Source organism: Myotis nattereri (assembly GCF_964212035.1).
Source record: "Myotis nattereri genome assembly, chromosome: 2".
NCBI lineage: Eukaryota > Metazoa > Chordata > Mammalia > Chiroptera > Vespertilionidae > Myotis > Myotis nattereri.
This window is the reverse complement of record NC_138076.1, coordinates 194,170,128-194,187,093: the sequence shown is the minus strand read 5'-3', so window position 1 is coordinate 194,187,093 and position 16,966 is coordinate 194,170,128. Positions and strand designations below refer to the sequence as shown.

The following is a 16,966-nucleotide window of genomic DNA, read 5'->3' as shown; positions in this document are numbered from 1 at the left end:
CAAGAATATTATGCTTAGTGAAAAAAGTCAATTGTAAAAGGTTATATACAAAGGTTATATGATTCCATTTATATAACATTATCAAGATGACAAAACTATACACATGGAGAACAGATTAGCAGTTGCCAGATGATAGGGATAGGAGTGAGGTAGGGTGGGAAGTAAGTGTGAACAAAAGAGGTAGCATAAAGCAGTTCTTTTGTGGTGATGGACTAGTTCTAAGGGTGTCCCAAAATTCACGCAAGAAGTAATTTTGATAGAAAACACAGGTTTATAATTAAAAATTGTAAATTTTTTATTGATTAATAAAGTATACAGCATAAGGTTATGTATGGAATAGCATACATAAAAACTGGATTATCATGTCATGATAGTGAGCACCATTAACTGTTACTGCCTGAACAGCCGCATTTTCGAAGAAGAATAGTCCAATGATGCCTCCAGCCCAAAATCTGCACCAAACAGTGACAGGTTGTGGATGCATTTGTTTCTCAACAATCACTCGTGGATTTTCTGAACCCCAAATGCAACAATTTTGTCAATTAACCAAGCCATCAAGATGAAAATGAGGCTCATCGAAATTCAGCCACATTTATGCAAAAACGGTCATGGAAAATTTCAACAAATGAGTGCACATGTGCCAGCAAAGCTGTGGAGGCCATTTACCTGATATGCTATTCCATACATCACCCTATACTGTATACTTTATGAATCAATAAAAATTTACAATTATTAATTATAAACCTGTGTTTTCTATCAAAATTACTTCTTGCATGAATTTTGGAACACCCTTTATAACTTAATTTTAGTCACTTTAGGCTTTTCTTGTACCCTGTATAATTTTAAAGTTTTACATATATCTCCTTTTTCCCCAATTGTCCCCCCCACCCTAGCCATTACCCACCCCGGGCAAGCCCCCACCACCCCAGTGTCTGTGTCCATTGGTTATGCTAATATGTATGCATACAAGTCCTTTAGTTGCTCTCTAGCCCACCCTTTCCTACCATTTGTCTCTAGATCAATCTATTCTTGTTCATCAAATTATGTTGATCATTACATATGAGTGAGATCACGTGATATTTATCTTTCTCCGACTGGCTTATTTCACTTAGAATAATGCTCTCCAGTTCCATTCATGTTGTTGCAAATGGTAAAAGTTCCTTCTTTTTTATAGAGGCATAATATTCCATTGTGTAGATGTACCACAGGTTTTTAATTCACTCATCTGCTGATGGGCACTTAGGTTGTTTCCAAATCTTAGCTCTGGTAAATTGTGCTGCTATGAACATAGGGATGCATATATCCTTTCTGATTGATGTTTCTGGTTTCTTGGGATGTAGTCCTAGGAGTGGAATTACTGGGTCAAATGGGAGTTCCATTTTTAACTTTTTGAGGAAACTCCATACTGTCTTCCACAGTGGCTGCACCAGTCTGCATTCCCACCAGCAGTGCAGGAGGGTTCCTTTTTCTCCACATAGTTCAAAGTAAATACCATGAGTTTAAGAGACAGAGAATTAGGATAGATTCTCTGCTCTGTCCCTTACTTACTTTAAGGAGCAGGATATATCTTTTAACTAATAATGTGCTAGCCATCCCTTAGAAAGTTAATCAGAGTATTAGTCATGCTCTCCACATGTTCAGTGGAATTCCTGATATTTTTCTCATAAACTGCTGTCAGCACAGATTTCCTTATTTTTTCCTTTGAAACATGATTGCAATGTGTAGATTAACTCATCTTCATTCAGTGAAGTTTTGTACACTTATTTCTTAGATTTGAAAATATAAAGTCTCACTAACTATATCCTACAGGGGTGGCACGGACATATAGAAACAGACAGTAATTCACCTGCACACGTGATATAAGCTTCATCTCTTGGAAGGCATGAACTGTATTTCCAAGGGTCAGAAGGACATTGCCAGAGAGAGGTATCAGTTTTCCGACACCGGATTCCATCTACCCACCGGGGTCTAGAACCTTTCCTAAAATCAACAGAAGAGTCCAGGGTCCCACTGTCCCCACAGCCAAGGTGTCTGCAGATCGTGGACAAGGTTGTGGCTTCCATGGGGCTGAAGCAGACACTGCCCCATGTCCCGTTGTAGAAAACTTCCAGCCACCCAGCACACTCCTGGTCCTTGCTCACCATCCTGAGGGCCAGGAACTCTGAAAGTGGAAGAGGGGAAACAGGGTTCAGTGAGCTTTCCACTCAACGCTCTCTCCCAGAGCTTGTGAACACTTGTCGCTGACTGCTGAGGAGACACCCCTAAGTGGCAACATAGAACGCTGTGTCCCTTTTCCCTGACTTTGTCCATTTGTGTCTGCCTATCTCTACTTCAATGATGTAGTGGAGAGAGGATCACCAACCTGGGCCTTCCGCAGGGAGGAAAAGCTGAATGCCGCTTGCTGACAAACCTTCTGACAGAGTATGTGAAAGGAAGTGTGGAGAGTGGGTGGTAGACAGAATAACAGACCCCAAATTCCTACATCCTACCCTCTGGAATCTGTGAATATGTTTCCTAACATGGCGAAAGGGACTTTACAGATGTGATTAAGATAATGAGCTTGGTGAGATTAACCTGGGATGGTGTATTAACCGGGTGAGCTCAGTCTACTCCCCAGCGGTTCTCAACTTGTGGGTCGCGACCCCTTTGGTGGTTGCACGACCCTTTCACAGGGGTCGTCTAAGACCATCCTGCATATCAGATATTTACATTACGATTCGTAACAGTAGTAACATGACAGTTATGAAGTAGCAACGAAAATAATTTTATGGTTGGGTCACAACATGAGGAACTGTATTTAAAGGGCCAGAAGGTTGAGAACCACTACCTTAGACCCACTCTCCCTAAATGTGGAATACCTTTCCTGGCTTTGGTGAGAGGGAAATGTGACTATGAAAGAATGGTTAGAGATATCTAACATTGTTGGTCTGATGATGAAGGAAGGGGCTATACACCAAGGAATACATGCAAGTTTCTAGAGCTTGAAAAGACAAGAACTAAATTCTTCCCCAGAGTCTCAGAATGGATGCAACCCCACTGACACCTTGAATTCAGCCCAGGGAGATCTGTGTTGGACATCTAGCCTATGGAACAGTCGGTAGTACTGTATATATCCATTGCTTTAAACCACTAATTATGTGATAATTTGTTACAGCAACAAATGGAAAACGAGTACAGTAGGTCAAAAGATTTTACCACTGGAGGCAACTGAAGAGTAAGCCCTGCTTCCAATGGGAACTCTGTAAGAAATGGCTTTGTCAGGGATATTGCTGAGACAGAACGGATCAGAGCCTCCGCTGGTGCAGGAGGAAATGAAAGCACCAATCTCCATTCCTGCCAGTAAGACAGAATCTGTGGCCCTTTCAGCAACACCACTCAGGGCTCAGACTCCGAACCTCAGGCCCTCCACCTCTCCCCCCAACCTATCGACAATATGCAGTGAGACCTGAGCAGATGACCCCCGCGTCCTCCTTGTGCCAGCAGTCGTGCTGTCCCCAGCCCCGGGAAGGGCACTTCCACAGGTGGGACTCCTTTCCTGTGCAGTTCACGTCATCCAGCCAGATCTGGCCTGATCCTTGCCCGAAGTGAGCATTGAGGCACTGAGGGCCTCTCCACAGCCCAGCTGTCTGCACACCACCTGGGCATCGTTCAGGTCCCAGCTGTCATCACAGATGGTGCCCCAGGAGCCCTGGTGAAGGATCTCCACTCTGCCGGCACAGGGACCGCCCCCATCCACCAGGCGGAGCTGTCCCCTGTCTGAGGAGAGAGAGTCAGGCCAATGGGGTATTTACACAGGGAAAGAGGAGGGTGTTCTGGTCTTGGTGGAGCCCTCACCTGAGCAGCTGGCAGGGCTCTCCTCTGAGGCTGCAGAGCCTGCTGGTGCAGACATGGAGTCACACTGGGGCAGCACCTGTGTCTGGTTTCCTACAGAAATAGTCCTCCCCACAGGCCAGCACTTGTAGACAACAGGGTGAAGAGGATACTGGAGTGAGGTGCCCTGTTAAGTGGAGAGGCCTGTGCTTTGGATTAATAATCTGTAAAGGAGAATTAGTTTTGATAGTTTTGAAGATGAGGTATGTACTAAGTTGAAGAGTGTCCCTACAAAATTCATGTCCATCCAAAACTTCAAAATGTGACCTTATTTCCAAATGCAATCAAGTTAAGATGAGATCTTGCTGGATTAGATGCAATCAAGTTAAGATGAGATCTTGCTGGATTAGAGTGGTCCCTCATCCAATATCTACTGTTCTTATAAGAAGAGAGACATTTAGACACAGACACAGAGAGAACACCATGTGAAAATGAGAGACACCCAAGGAGAATGACACTTGATGATGGAAGCAAAGATTAGAGTGATACCTTTATAAGCTAAGATACACCAGGGATTGCCAACAAGCACAGGAAACTAGGAAGAGGCAAGGGAGGATTTTTCCCTGAAGCCTCCAGAGAGAGCAAGGCCCTGTTGACACCTTGGTTTTGGACTTGGAGCCTCCAGAACTGTGAGAGAACAAATTTCTGTCTTGAGTCACTCAGTTTGTGGCAATTTGTTATGGCAGCCATGAGAAACAAGGTAAGAAAGTAAAAATGTTCTTTCCAAAAGTACTTGCCTGACCTGTAAGTGTTCTTACACTAGGTGAGTCTATGTCCTGATCTGATGGATTTTGGCAGGCACTTTGGATGAGGGGGGCTTAAGGCATCCCAAGAATGAATACAAGGTGAATGTGTCTACTTTCTGGTAATGGTTGCTGTCCAGACAATAGGGAAAAGTTTGCCTTACATTTTAAGTAGACACAGTGTTCTCTTCATTCTGCTCCATGTGATAGGAGAGATAGTCTAAGATTCTCTCTCGTGCACACATTTCACACAGAACTGAATGTGCCCTGGGGGACCCTTGACTCTTCAGAAAAGGATAAGGAGTCCCTACTCAGGAGGGCTTTTCTTGGGTTGAGTTGGGGCAGAAAAATTGGGGAACTAGATCACTTGCCATGCACATGGGTGTTGTTCCCTTTGGGGATACTCTCATCCTGACCAGGAGTCCTCTGATCTTTCTCCCGGCTCTGATGTGGATGCGCTCTATCTCTGAGAAGGGGGCAAGATATGATGCTTCTGAACCCCAAATCTGTGGCAGTTGTGAAGCTTCCTGATATTCCTTAGAATTCTCTTATGTAGCTTTTCTGGGTAGCGTAGGATGGGGCTGAGGTTTATAAAGGAGAGGGGCTGGGCCAGTCCCCGCTAGGCTCTCACAATCTCCCATTGTGCCTGAAGCTGTGACTTCACTAACCTGAGCATCCAACAGGTGACAGGAAGGGGCAGGATTCCCCCATGTCCTTTCCCATCCAGAGGATATGTTTTCTTTCGGGACCCAATTAGGCTCAGATGCTGGCACTAGGATTTTATTTGTGATAGCTATCTTCGGTTTCATCGTGGGGCCCTGCCTGCTTCTTTTTCTCATGTTCTTGGCAATCCAGCAGTGCAGTGAGAAAATAAAGTGTCAAGGTAGGTTCTAGAAAAGAGATGAGGATGAGGAGAGCTTGTGGGCAGTGGATGAGAAGGGGCCCATTGTGATGTGGGATGCTGAATCTGCATCTTGTCCTTATTACATTTCTGGAAAATGATACCTATACTTCTGTGGACTCTAAGTCTCAGTGACTTTGGATCAGGAGTGCCGACGAAAATTGGTATCATATATGACAGCAGCGACTTCAGCACCAGGGGTGGGGGACACAGGACTGGGTCAAAAATTCTGGGTATATTCACGAAGGGATAGAGGCTCTGATGGGCTGAGAGCAGCTCCAGAGACTTCAAAGGTGGTTCTAGCTAAAGGTGTTTCAAGATATGAGTTTCTGATTCAGAGCCTTTGTCTCTATCTTGCCTTCATGTACATATCTATGTAAGGCTGCATGTGAGGACATCAACGATGACCAGGACATTGGAGAAGAGAAACAGTTGGAATCAGGTGGATGTCCTTTGCCCTCTCTCACATGTTCTTCTGACCACAAACCATCATCTGGAGTTATTTGCAACATCTGCAGGCAAAGCATCTACACACAGCATTCCTGTGTCCCACCTCAGAACCATAGCTCTCTGCAGATCTCAGCATCTCTCTCTGACCCCCAGGGGACATTGAATCTTCTCTCTAGAAAGAAAATACTTTGTCTGAGATTTTGTTCTGAAGGCTTATCTAATTTTCACATGTGAAAATTTCCCTTTTCATGTCTGTTCTTAAGATGTTTTTTAAAAAAACCTGTTAGATGATTCTGTGGCCAAGCTGCCATTGTGTGCCAAGGAGTATGAAGACAAAGCTGGTTTTGGACATGCTCCGGGCAAGGCAGGCCAATCTGCTCTTGGGATAGGGATGAGGGTAAGAAGGTCTTGTGTGAAGGAAACAATGAAGGAAATAGAGAGCTCTGGGAAATTGCAACCTCAGTCCTCTGAAAAGGAGGGTCTGGTTTTCTAAAGACCATCCTCTGAGAACCGAAGGACCATTTCTCCAGTGACTGCCTCATAACCTCAGAGAAGAAGAAATAGACTGAGTTCTCCATGTGTATAGTTGCTCTAATAGTTTCAGATATGTGTTTATGTAGAGATAATGTGACTGTATTTCTCAAACCAAGATATCTGGTTCAACAAAAACAAAACAAAACAAACAAACAAACAAACAAACCACTGTAAAACTTCTAAAAAGAATTTTTTATTTTATTGTTTAATTACAATTAATATACAATATTAGTTTCAGGTGTACAACATAGTGATTAGACATTTATATACCTTATGAAGTGATCACCCCAATAAGTCCAGTAACTATCTGACACCAAATGTAATTACTGACTATCCTAGAGGCCCAATGCACGAAATTCATTCACAGGGGGTTGTCCCTCAGCCTGGCCTGCTCTCTCTCACAATCTGGGACCCCTCGGGGGATGTCCGACTGCCAGTTTAGGCCAATTGGGCCAATTGGGCCTAAACTGTCAGTGGGACATCTTTCTCACAATCTGGGACCCCTCGCTCCTAACTGCCAACTTGCTCGCTCCTTACCGCTTGGCTCACTACTCCTTAGCCCTGCCCCAGAGGTAGGAGAGGCTCCCGCCTCCACCACTGTGTTCGCCAGTCGTGAGCCTCGCTTCTGGCTGAGTGGTGCTCCCACTGCGGGAGTGCACTGACCACCGGGGGCAGCTTCTGCATTGAGCATCTGCCCCCTGGTGGTCAGTGCACATCACAGTGACCAGTTATTCTGGTTGTTCCGCCTTAATGGTCACTGGGCTTTTCTATGTATAGATTCCCTATGTTGTACTTTACATCCCCATGACTGTTTTTATAACTGGCAATTTGTATATCTTAATTCTTTCCTCTAAAAATTGTAAACCTTTAGGGTGAGAGACAACTGAGAAATATAATTTTATGGAAATATTTTGGTATTTGGTGAATATTTTGTGTGTTATGGGAATAATGCTATAACATTTTGAAGCTGGTATATCTATCAGTTGTTAGAATGTGTTTAATGAAACACTCTGGGATTCAGTACTTAAGAGATGATAGGGATTATATGGTTAAATATTACTCTATAAGTAAAATAATTGAAAGTAGATAATGTGACTTTCTCAAGGTCATTAAAAAAAGTCACTATTCGAGCCCTGGCCAGTTTGGCTCAGTGGATAGAGTGTCGGCCTGCAGACTGAAGGGTCCTAGATTTGATTCTGGTCAAGGCCATGTACCTTGGTTGCAGGCTTCTCCCCCACCCGGGCCCTGGTCGGGCGTGTGCTGGAGGCAACCAAGTGATGTGTTTTTCTCACCTCAATGTTTCTCTCTGTCTTTCCCCCTCTCTTCCACTCTCTCTAAAAATCAATGGAAAAATATCCTTTGGGGAGGATTAAAAAAAAAAAAAAGGACACTATTTGATCCAGGATGACCCTTTCCTCATTCCTAGGGATAGGTCCACTCTACCTACTTGATTTCTATCAGAGTAAGGCATTATTATTAGCAGACAGAAGACAGGTACTATGGAATGTAATTACAAAAATGAAGGGTTTTCTGTGCCTGAAATTCTTCCTGGAGTTTATTTATGTGAAATGGATGAGGTAGACATGCTCAGACACACCTTCATGAGAATGAGACCTGTGCAATTGCAACAGGTCACAACACTCAGAAAGACCGGACCTCGCACTTTGTTTATTGTTCTCCTGTCACATCATAAACTTCTTGTTAGTTTTTGGACAAAAGGCTCTGCATTTTTATTTTACATCAGGCTCCACAAATTGTGTAACCCAGAGAATAATTCCTCATAAACAAGTAAAAGGGAAATTAAATCTCTTGTATTCTTATTCTTATTTCCTGAAGATGAGTTTGAGTCCTTAATTGCCAATCCTTCTGTAAAGACAATTTTTGAGTGGGTCCATGTTTCTTAATTAAAAGCAGTTATCTTCCCAAGTCATTTTTGTTATTTGTAGGTACCTTTTGGGAGAATGGAAATAACTAGATTTTTGATAGGTACCTTCCTGCAGTTACAGCAACACATATATTTTGATCCTGAGACCTTATTTTCCCAATCACAACAACCACATGCTACCAAAAAAAATTTTTTTTGTTAACTTAAGGTGTGACAAAGTGAAAAATATAATTAAAACAGCAAGGCATTGATATTAGGCTATATTTTGACACTGTTAAGTTACTAATACATTAAAATTACTCTGCTAAGTATATTTTTTTCATGATGACAGGTTTTGGGTGAAAGGTGATAATTACTCCAGATTTTCTTAAGACCCATGGCAGGACTAGTTGCATAATTTCAGGGCCCAATGCAAAAGAAAATATGAATTGCTTTTTCAAAAATGATTAAGACTTTGAAGATGGCGACAGCGTGAGGTTCTGCACAACTGCATAGGCTGCATGTCCATGAAGCTGGCCCTTACCCACAGAATTTCAGAGCTGATGGCCGAATAAAACATCTGCTGCCATACCCTGTGTAAAGGTGGTGGGTTCCTTGGGAGGAGAAAAACGGTAGAAACTGAAGCAGGTATGTTCACTTAAGGACTTTCAGAAAAGGCTGGGGTCATCCTTGTGAACACCTGGGAAGTCGGGGTCTGGTCTGTAAGTGTCCTCATGGAATAGATGGTAATGGGATTGTACCTTCCCATCACCACATTGCTGTGATTTGGCCCAATCTCATTGGGGTAAGTAGGATGTTCACTGCCGGGGTTCATGTCCCAGCATCAAGAAGGGTTCAGGAATCTGGAAAAGGAGCTGCGCGTAGATGACATAGAAATCCAGAGACTAATAAAGAGTCCGGAGACGAGATACAATTTTGAAAGGCATTGGGGGTCAGAGGACCTTCAGCTAAAGGAACTGAAGAGAGTCCCTCCTTGTCTAGGACCCTTGCTTTTATTCACACAATTTGTCCTCAGGCAGGGTGGCAATAATACACTTCAAAGGGTAAGGTTTCAAAGGGGACCGAGGCATTGTCAGTTTGGGGAATAGCCTACGGCTGTTCAGGTGTTTGGCCAGTAGGAGGCAATAACATGTAGATTAAGATGCCCTTTAGCTGTCTGGCAGCCACAGTTTCCTATTCAGGTTTGGGGAAAAGCCTTTAGCCATTCCCAGATGGTGACTACATGTGTAACTCAACCCTGTTGAGTCCCCAAGTCTCATCAACCTTTTGATGAAACTCTTAAAATTATGACATGCTGGAATTGGTCTACAGCAATTCACAATTATTTCTTCCTCTAATTTCATGCCCCTGCTGCTTGTATAGACTGTAAAATAGCTATTCAGAGAGGTCTTTAGTCTCTTATTGTAGATATTTCCTAGACAGTCACCTGAGACCAACAGTTTGTATCTAAAATTATTTTCCTGATGTTTTATGTTGTGCAGAAATGATCTCAATCTGGAGCCCCAGGAATGCTGTTTTCATCTTGCCCATGATTCTGATGCCTCTAGAGGGCTCTGTTTAGTCTCTGAGTTATAACCAGGCCCTGAATTTGCTATTGCAGGTTGGTTTTTACATTTCTCAAGAAAAAAAGATATCGAGAAAGAGAAACTCCTAAACGAAGAAGACAAGGTTGGAGATGAGAATGCTGAGCTTGGAGATGGTGGGATACCATGTGAACAAATATGCCTCTATTGAAACTTTGTTATATTTTGGTCCATACTAGAGGTTTAGAAAATATCATTGTCTATGTCTAGATAGGACAACACTGACTTATATTCCATTTTCAAATAAATTGTCCAATAATAAATACTTTGGTCCTTTAAGAACAGTTCTGTGTGATTGAGAAATCTTTGTGACTCTCTAGAAATTTTAACACAACTGCTTTTTCAGTTCACACCTTAGCCATTTTAACTCAAATACATGTTTTCTTCACCTGGGTAAAACCCTAGATGAGTGATCTATGGTCAGACTGAGGGAGATGCTGAGTCTAGATCCAAAGTTGAGGTGTCCCTCCTTCCAAGATGACTTCACAGTAAAAATGCTTGACTATTTCAGAAAAGTTCCATCCTACTTACATCATCTTGTCTTACATAATTTGGGGTCCTTTTATAGACTCTGGAATTTGCTTTAGTGGCAGAGCTTTTTAAATAAAATCTATCTTAATACATTTAAGAGGCATAATTGGAATAGGAAAGTAGAATAATTTTATGTCAGATTTGTAACTTGGGCTGTGAAGATTCTTAGTTCTCAACTTATTTCTAAGCCCAATTTTGTATTTTCATGGTTGAGCCAATGGGTGTAGCATATAATGAGTGCTGTATGGTTAATTCAGATGAAGATAATTTCTTATATTCTCAAGTACAGTGATCTTTTGAAAATATAAATCAATTCAAATTATCCCATAGTATGGTTAGATTTTAGTTGGGAAAATAATTTTCAGTTAATTCCTCTGGCTATAGAAAAAGATCAGCAACTATGAGTCTCTTGGTGGGTAAGAGGAATATTGGAAGCTGGGATCAGGGTCAGAGTTAGTAATAACTCTTTAGGAGTTGTGCCAGTCTTGTTCCCTCAGCATGGCCATGATGAACATGGATAGTCTTCTCAACGCATCTCCTAGAAGGGACTGCTGCATACCACTGTGGAAAATAGCTCTATGATAAGTAGTTATACTCTCTCTGTAAAATTATTCTCTATTCCACAATCTCTCAGTTGCTTGCTCATTTTGAAGAATTGAAGTAGCTTCCTAGATCCAAGCTAGGAGTACAGGATAATCAAATGATAAACCCTTACATGCAAAAAGTGCCTACATTATCCCCAAATTCTATCCTAATGTGTGCCTATCAGTAGAAGAGAAAGGGAATGAGGTCCTATATTTCTGAGCTGCTGTGTTAGGATAATAGGGTCACATATTATACAGAGTAGGGTCAGGCTTGCTAACCTTTTGAACTTCCTGGGAAAATTAACAGAGTTCACACATCTTCTGGGAACAAATATGCTATCTACATATAACATATCTAAGTTTGCAAGTCCTTTGAATAATAAGAAATGAAAGTGATTTGAACCAATAGCTCTGTATACTTCTGATGGTTCTTTTTAAACCTAAAATATATTTTTTATTGATTTCAGAGAGGAAGAGAGAGGGATAGAGAGACAGAAACATCAATGATGAGAGAGAATCATTGATTGGCTGCTTCCTGAATGCCCCACACTGGAGACTGAGCCTGCAACACAGATATGTGCCCTCACCGGGAATCAAACCTTGACCTCCTGGTTCATAATTCAATTCTCAATCACTGAGCCTCACCGGCTGGACTCTAATGGCTCTTGGGTGTATTTGGGCTACTTCTACTACTTCCTGAAAGTGTGTTTTTGTTGAGTCCTCTATCTGTTTTTTTCTGTGCCTATCTTCTTTCTGGCCCATTTCACCATGTAATGTGTGGACATTTTGCTGCTTCTTACTCCTCTAAAACATTGCTATCAAAAGCTTATTTTTTTGTGGTCAACATTTATTACCATTGGGCTAGGAGGGGATATAGCCTGGCACAAAAAATAAATAGCAAATTTGACCTAATCTTAATATCCCACTGCTGTTCTCTCCTGCCCCTCGACTTGAGGGAATTTCTCTTTCCATTTTAACCCCACTGTCTCCATTGCTTAGGACTCACTCTTCCTTCTCTCTATTGACCTTTATTAATGTCTCTCTCTCACAAGTTTTGAAGTGCTTCCCATAGGTCTCTTGAAATTGACCTTCTTGTCTCAGGTACAGGGAGGTAAGGAGAGAGTAAGCCAATAAAACATTCTTTCTCCAACTAAGACAAAGTAGAAGAATTTTGTCCACTTGGGACTGCATGCTTGATTCATGAGCAGGGAATCAGAGAAAAAGCTTATTATTCTAGCAGTCACTGCCTGGCCAGCTTTTGGTTCCCTGATTCTCATATTTGAGGTATCATTGTGCACAAGCTGACACCAGTAAACAAAATTTGCTCATTCTGTCTATTTGGAGTTTAGGCCAGCTTTGTGCTTTTGTCTAGCAGGGACTGCCTAAATTTGTGTATAGGAACATGACAGAGTTTTAGCATATAAACAGATTAGTTAGTAGGTACCCATAGGAACCTTGCCCACATAGTAGATTTACTGTAAAGAATGCCCAATTATAATCTCTGGGCACTGGCAGACCTCCTATAATAAAATACACACATATAACATTAACTTTTACTACCATTACCCACAACCCAACACCCTTTCCTGAATGAAAAAACATCTGCCATTTTTTTTATATATAGCAAAATTTTCCTTCCTGTTACATACCACAGTGGTTACAATCATGAATGGGCCTAATTATGAACAGAAAAACATCCGGCATCTTTGGTAATATCTGATTAACAGTAATGTCAGAGGCCTTGCTGATTTCTACTTGGCCTAAATTTGTGGTGTACTTTGTATATCTTAGATTGCTTTAAAAGATCTACAGTTGCCCAGCTGGCATTGGTCAGTGGTTGAGAATTGACCTATGAAGCAGGAGGTCACAGTTTGATTCCCAGTCAGGGCACATGTCCGTGTTGCAGGCTTGATCCCCATTGTGGAGTGTGCGGGAGGTATCCAATTGATGATTCTCTCGCATCATTGATGTTTCTACTTCTCTCTCTTCCCTCTCTCTTCCTCTCTGAAATCAATCAATCTATAATAATGAAAGTGTAATATGCTAATTAGACTGGACGACCTTCCAGACAAAGCCGGGGCTTCGAGCAAAGCCTGGGTCCTGTGTGCCTGCGGGTGGCCCAAGGGAAGCCTGCTCTTGCACGAATTGCGTGCATCGGGCCTCTAATATATATATATATATATATATATATATATATATATATATATATATATACAGTTATCTGTAGAATTTCCTAAAATAGCAATCTCACTGAGGCAGGACAGTAAGAAGCTAGGAAAATTCCCGGGCAAGTGGAATGGTGAAACTGAGGTAAGATTAAACAAGGTCAAACAATTTGAAGAACTTACAGCCAGCTAGTGAATCACCAGACCTTATCTTCCCTAACCAAAGACACTTAAGAGCAAATGGTTTATACCTCTTCTAATTAGAGAATATGTAGCTTAAATCACTTATACGCTCATTTTGATGCATCCACATATTAAAAATACACCTGGAAAGCTGATGAATGTTCTACTGAAGCCCTTCCCTAAGATTTTCACCTATAGAAGAAATATAAAAACCCTCAAGACAAAGACCTGGTGTGGGCTCGCTCTATGCCCTCACCCCTCCTTTGGCATGAACTTTGTACTTCCTCCTAAACTCTAAGGGTCCCTATGAGACTTGCAACTAGGGGAGCAGCAGGCAGCAGCAGCTTGTCCTAGGCACACCCCTTGATTCTGTCTCCAAGGCCCCCTTTTCCTCTGACTTCCCAGTGAGCTAACAGAAGCCCTTCCCTGGCTCACTTTTTTCCTATATTTCCAGGGAACAAAGCAGAGCACTGCCTAGGCTCTTCCCGTTGCTTCTTCTACCCTAAGTCCTTCCTTTGTTTCACTGGCACCAGCTTTCATAAATGTACTCTCAAAGTCACCTGGACTCATATTGTGAAATCTTTCCTTGACACAAAGTCAAGAATCCACACACTGAAGGCTGGCCTGAAGCAGATCCGCTACCGCACTGTCCGGTAATATCATCATTGATCAATCATAAAGATAAAGGGGTAATTAATTTTAGAAATTTGAATTTGATGTATTAATTGACATTTTTGTACTTTGGATCAAACATGACAAATATTTATATTATGTTCTCAAAATATTTCATCTTTAATGGGATAATTTGTTTTATATGTAATGACAACCTCTTCTTGCCAAAATGGTGAACCAACAGAGGCTGCTAATTGCCAAAACCAGCTCTGGAGCTATAATAGAGATAAAAGAGAAATCAGCATCTGAAGGATGAACCATATCAGAGGGAGACCATTTCCTGAATAAACTGAAACCTAGATTGAACTGGTGAGTAGAGAGCAACCTGGGAAGAGAGCTGAAACCTGGGGAGAAAACGAATGTGTAGACTAGAGGAAAGTTCTGATCTTGCATTTTCCCCAACTTATTTTATCACTTGTTTTATAGCCACTATGCTGGGCAACCAAACACGGGATGAGAGAACCTCTTCATGGAAGATAGAGAGCAAAGTGTACTCCTGGAGATGGTGTGCAACAAGTGTTGGGAGCTGGCAAAGACTATGGAGGCATATTAACATCTTCTCATTGTGTCTGCCTTGGTCACCTCAGAGAAGGATGAGTTTAGACTAGGAATTGAGGTCATTGTGTGCAGTGGGGAGTGGTGATGGGACAGAGTGTTCCCTGTGGCAGTGGCCAGGGGATGCCTGGGGAAAGTGACCTGAAGCATGAGCAACTTCTGCTGTCAGGTATTCTTTTGAGTCGAGGAGGATCGATTATCTATGTTCTTTAAAACATGTCAGATGGGTTTGTGTAGCAGCATAGAAATAAGGATTTATTCAGACTATAGTGATATCCAGAACAACTCCACAGCCTCAAGTTCTGTTTAGTTCAGAAGACAACATAACCCTGATCCTAGAAAAAAACTGTTCCCTCCCCATTGACACGTGACTGGGGAGAGATAGTCCATGATCTGTGATACACATTCTTGACATGAGTAAGCACACGAAGAAAGGTTTTCTCAGAACTTCTAGGAAGGATCTGAAATCTTTTCTCAGGAAAACCTGTCCTTTTTTTTGCCCTCAAGTTAGATATCATCTTGTTCAATAAGACTGGCTCTAGAAATTGTTCTTTCATTTTGTGAATGGATATGATTCCGATGCAATTTCTAAAAAGTTTATAGTAATCTACCCTCTTACAGGTCTGGCCTGCAGGTTTAGTAATTTTGGCTCAGTGGAGGTGTGGTAGAAGTGTGGCTCCCTTGTATAGCACATAATGGAATGAGGCGTGGCCAATCCCCATTCAGACCTTCATCACTCCTATTGTGTCTGAAGCTGTGACTTCATCACTCTGATCACCTAGGTGATGAAAGAGCTGGGGCAGAGCATTCCCCATCTTATTTTAGATCCCGATGGCAAAGGTTGTACCAGGGGCCAGTTCATTCTCAAATGGTGTTCCTTGGCTCTCTGTCCTCTTTGCTATGCTCTTTGTATTTTTTCTTTTTGTCATGTTCTCTCCCCTTTTACTTGAGATAGACCAACATATAAAGAACTGTAAGTGCCATGGTGGGCCCTAGGGCACAGGGGACTTATCATGAGAGAATGGATATGTGGAGGGAGGGGATAGTATACATTATAATGTGGAGAAAATGATCTTTTCTGATCTCTAAGGTCTTAATCCAGGGCTAGGGGGTCTTAGTAATCATAAACTTATATGTGATAAAAATATCTGGGGGACACAGGTTAGATGTGGGTTAGAAAGCCCATTTCTGGTATACCTGTGGAGCTTGGGAAGTATCTGGGGCCCTGCCTGAGCTAACATAATGCTCAGGTATAAGGATAAAGGGAACCCTGTAAATCTTGGGGTATGTGAAGGAATTTACAGATGAGTATGCTTTGACCCAGTGTGCTTTGTCTTAGTCTTGATCAGATGTAGGTATTTTCTGCGTAATGCCTTGCATAAGAATAAAGAAAACGAGACACAGATGGACAATCTGGGAAGGCCAGGTGAGTATTCTTTGTTCTGCACCTCTGGTTCATATGGCCATAAGCTGGCAGCTCTAATTACTCCCATGGTCCGTGTGCAAGATAGCTCAGGACCCCATATCAAATTTGGTCTCAGTGAGACAGCCTCTTCATGTTCTGTTTAGCCTAAGATCTCTGAGTCCTTTAAGGAGAATATTTTTCAAGCAGAAGTTTGTGGAGTCCTCATTAACTCCATAATAAATACAGGTTTATTATCTAGGACAGTGGTCGGCAAACTCATTAGTCAACAGAGCCAAATATCAACAGTACAATGATTGAAATTTCTTTTGAGGGCCATATTTTTTAAACTTAAACTATATAGGTAGGTACATTATTATTAACTTAATTAGGGTACTCTTAAGGCTTAGGAAGAGCCACACTCAAGGGGCCAAAGAGCCTCATGTGGCTCTCGAGCCACAGTTTGCCGACCACGGATCTAGGGCCTCCTCTAGGTGGAAACATTTATCTTTTTTAATCTATACTTGTGATGTTTTTCTTTCAATCAAGGTTCCTTCTCAAGTGACTCAGTGACTACACTACCAGTTTTTCATGTTGGTAGATAGTGAAAAATTAGGTGACTCTTCTCCATTTTTCTGGGGAACATTTTAATCATGTGTTGACCATAATTCCTGCAGACTATGTAGGTGAGGTGACTGGCCTCTCTAGTTAAGGTCAGCTCTGCCCTCCTTTGAGTTATTCTATAGCTCCTTTGTGACATCACAGGGAGGGGACACAGTGAATTCCTGAGTTCTCTGTGCCCACGACATTGTCACCTCTTTGTGAATATATGCTACAGATGGCCTGACCAGGTTTTCTTCACACAAAATAGAAATATCTGGTCTCTAAAATTTGTTATTGTTTTGCTT

General features: G+C 41.9%; 1 pseudogene across 1 annotated transcript; it reads right to left on the bottom strand.

Annotated features, from left to right (window-relative positions):
* Positions 1-1,796: 1,796 nt before the first annotated feature.
* Positions 1,797-9,197, bottom strand: LOC308513998 (antigen WC1.1-like; annotated as a pseudogene). Its single transcript has 5 exons — positions 9,124-9,197; positions 8,907-8,976; positions 3,835-3,955; positions 3,446-3,756; positions 1,797-2,161 (listed from the first exon to the last, which is right to left on the bottom strand). The product of its transcript is annotated as an antigen WC1.1-like (transcript).
* Positions 9,198-16,966: the final 7,769 nt, after the last annotated feature.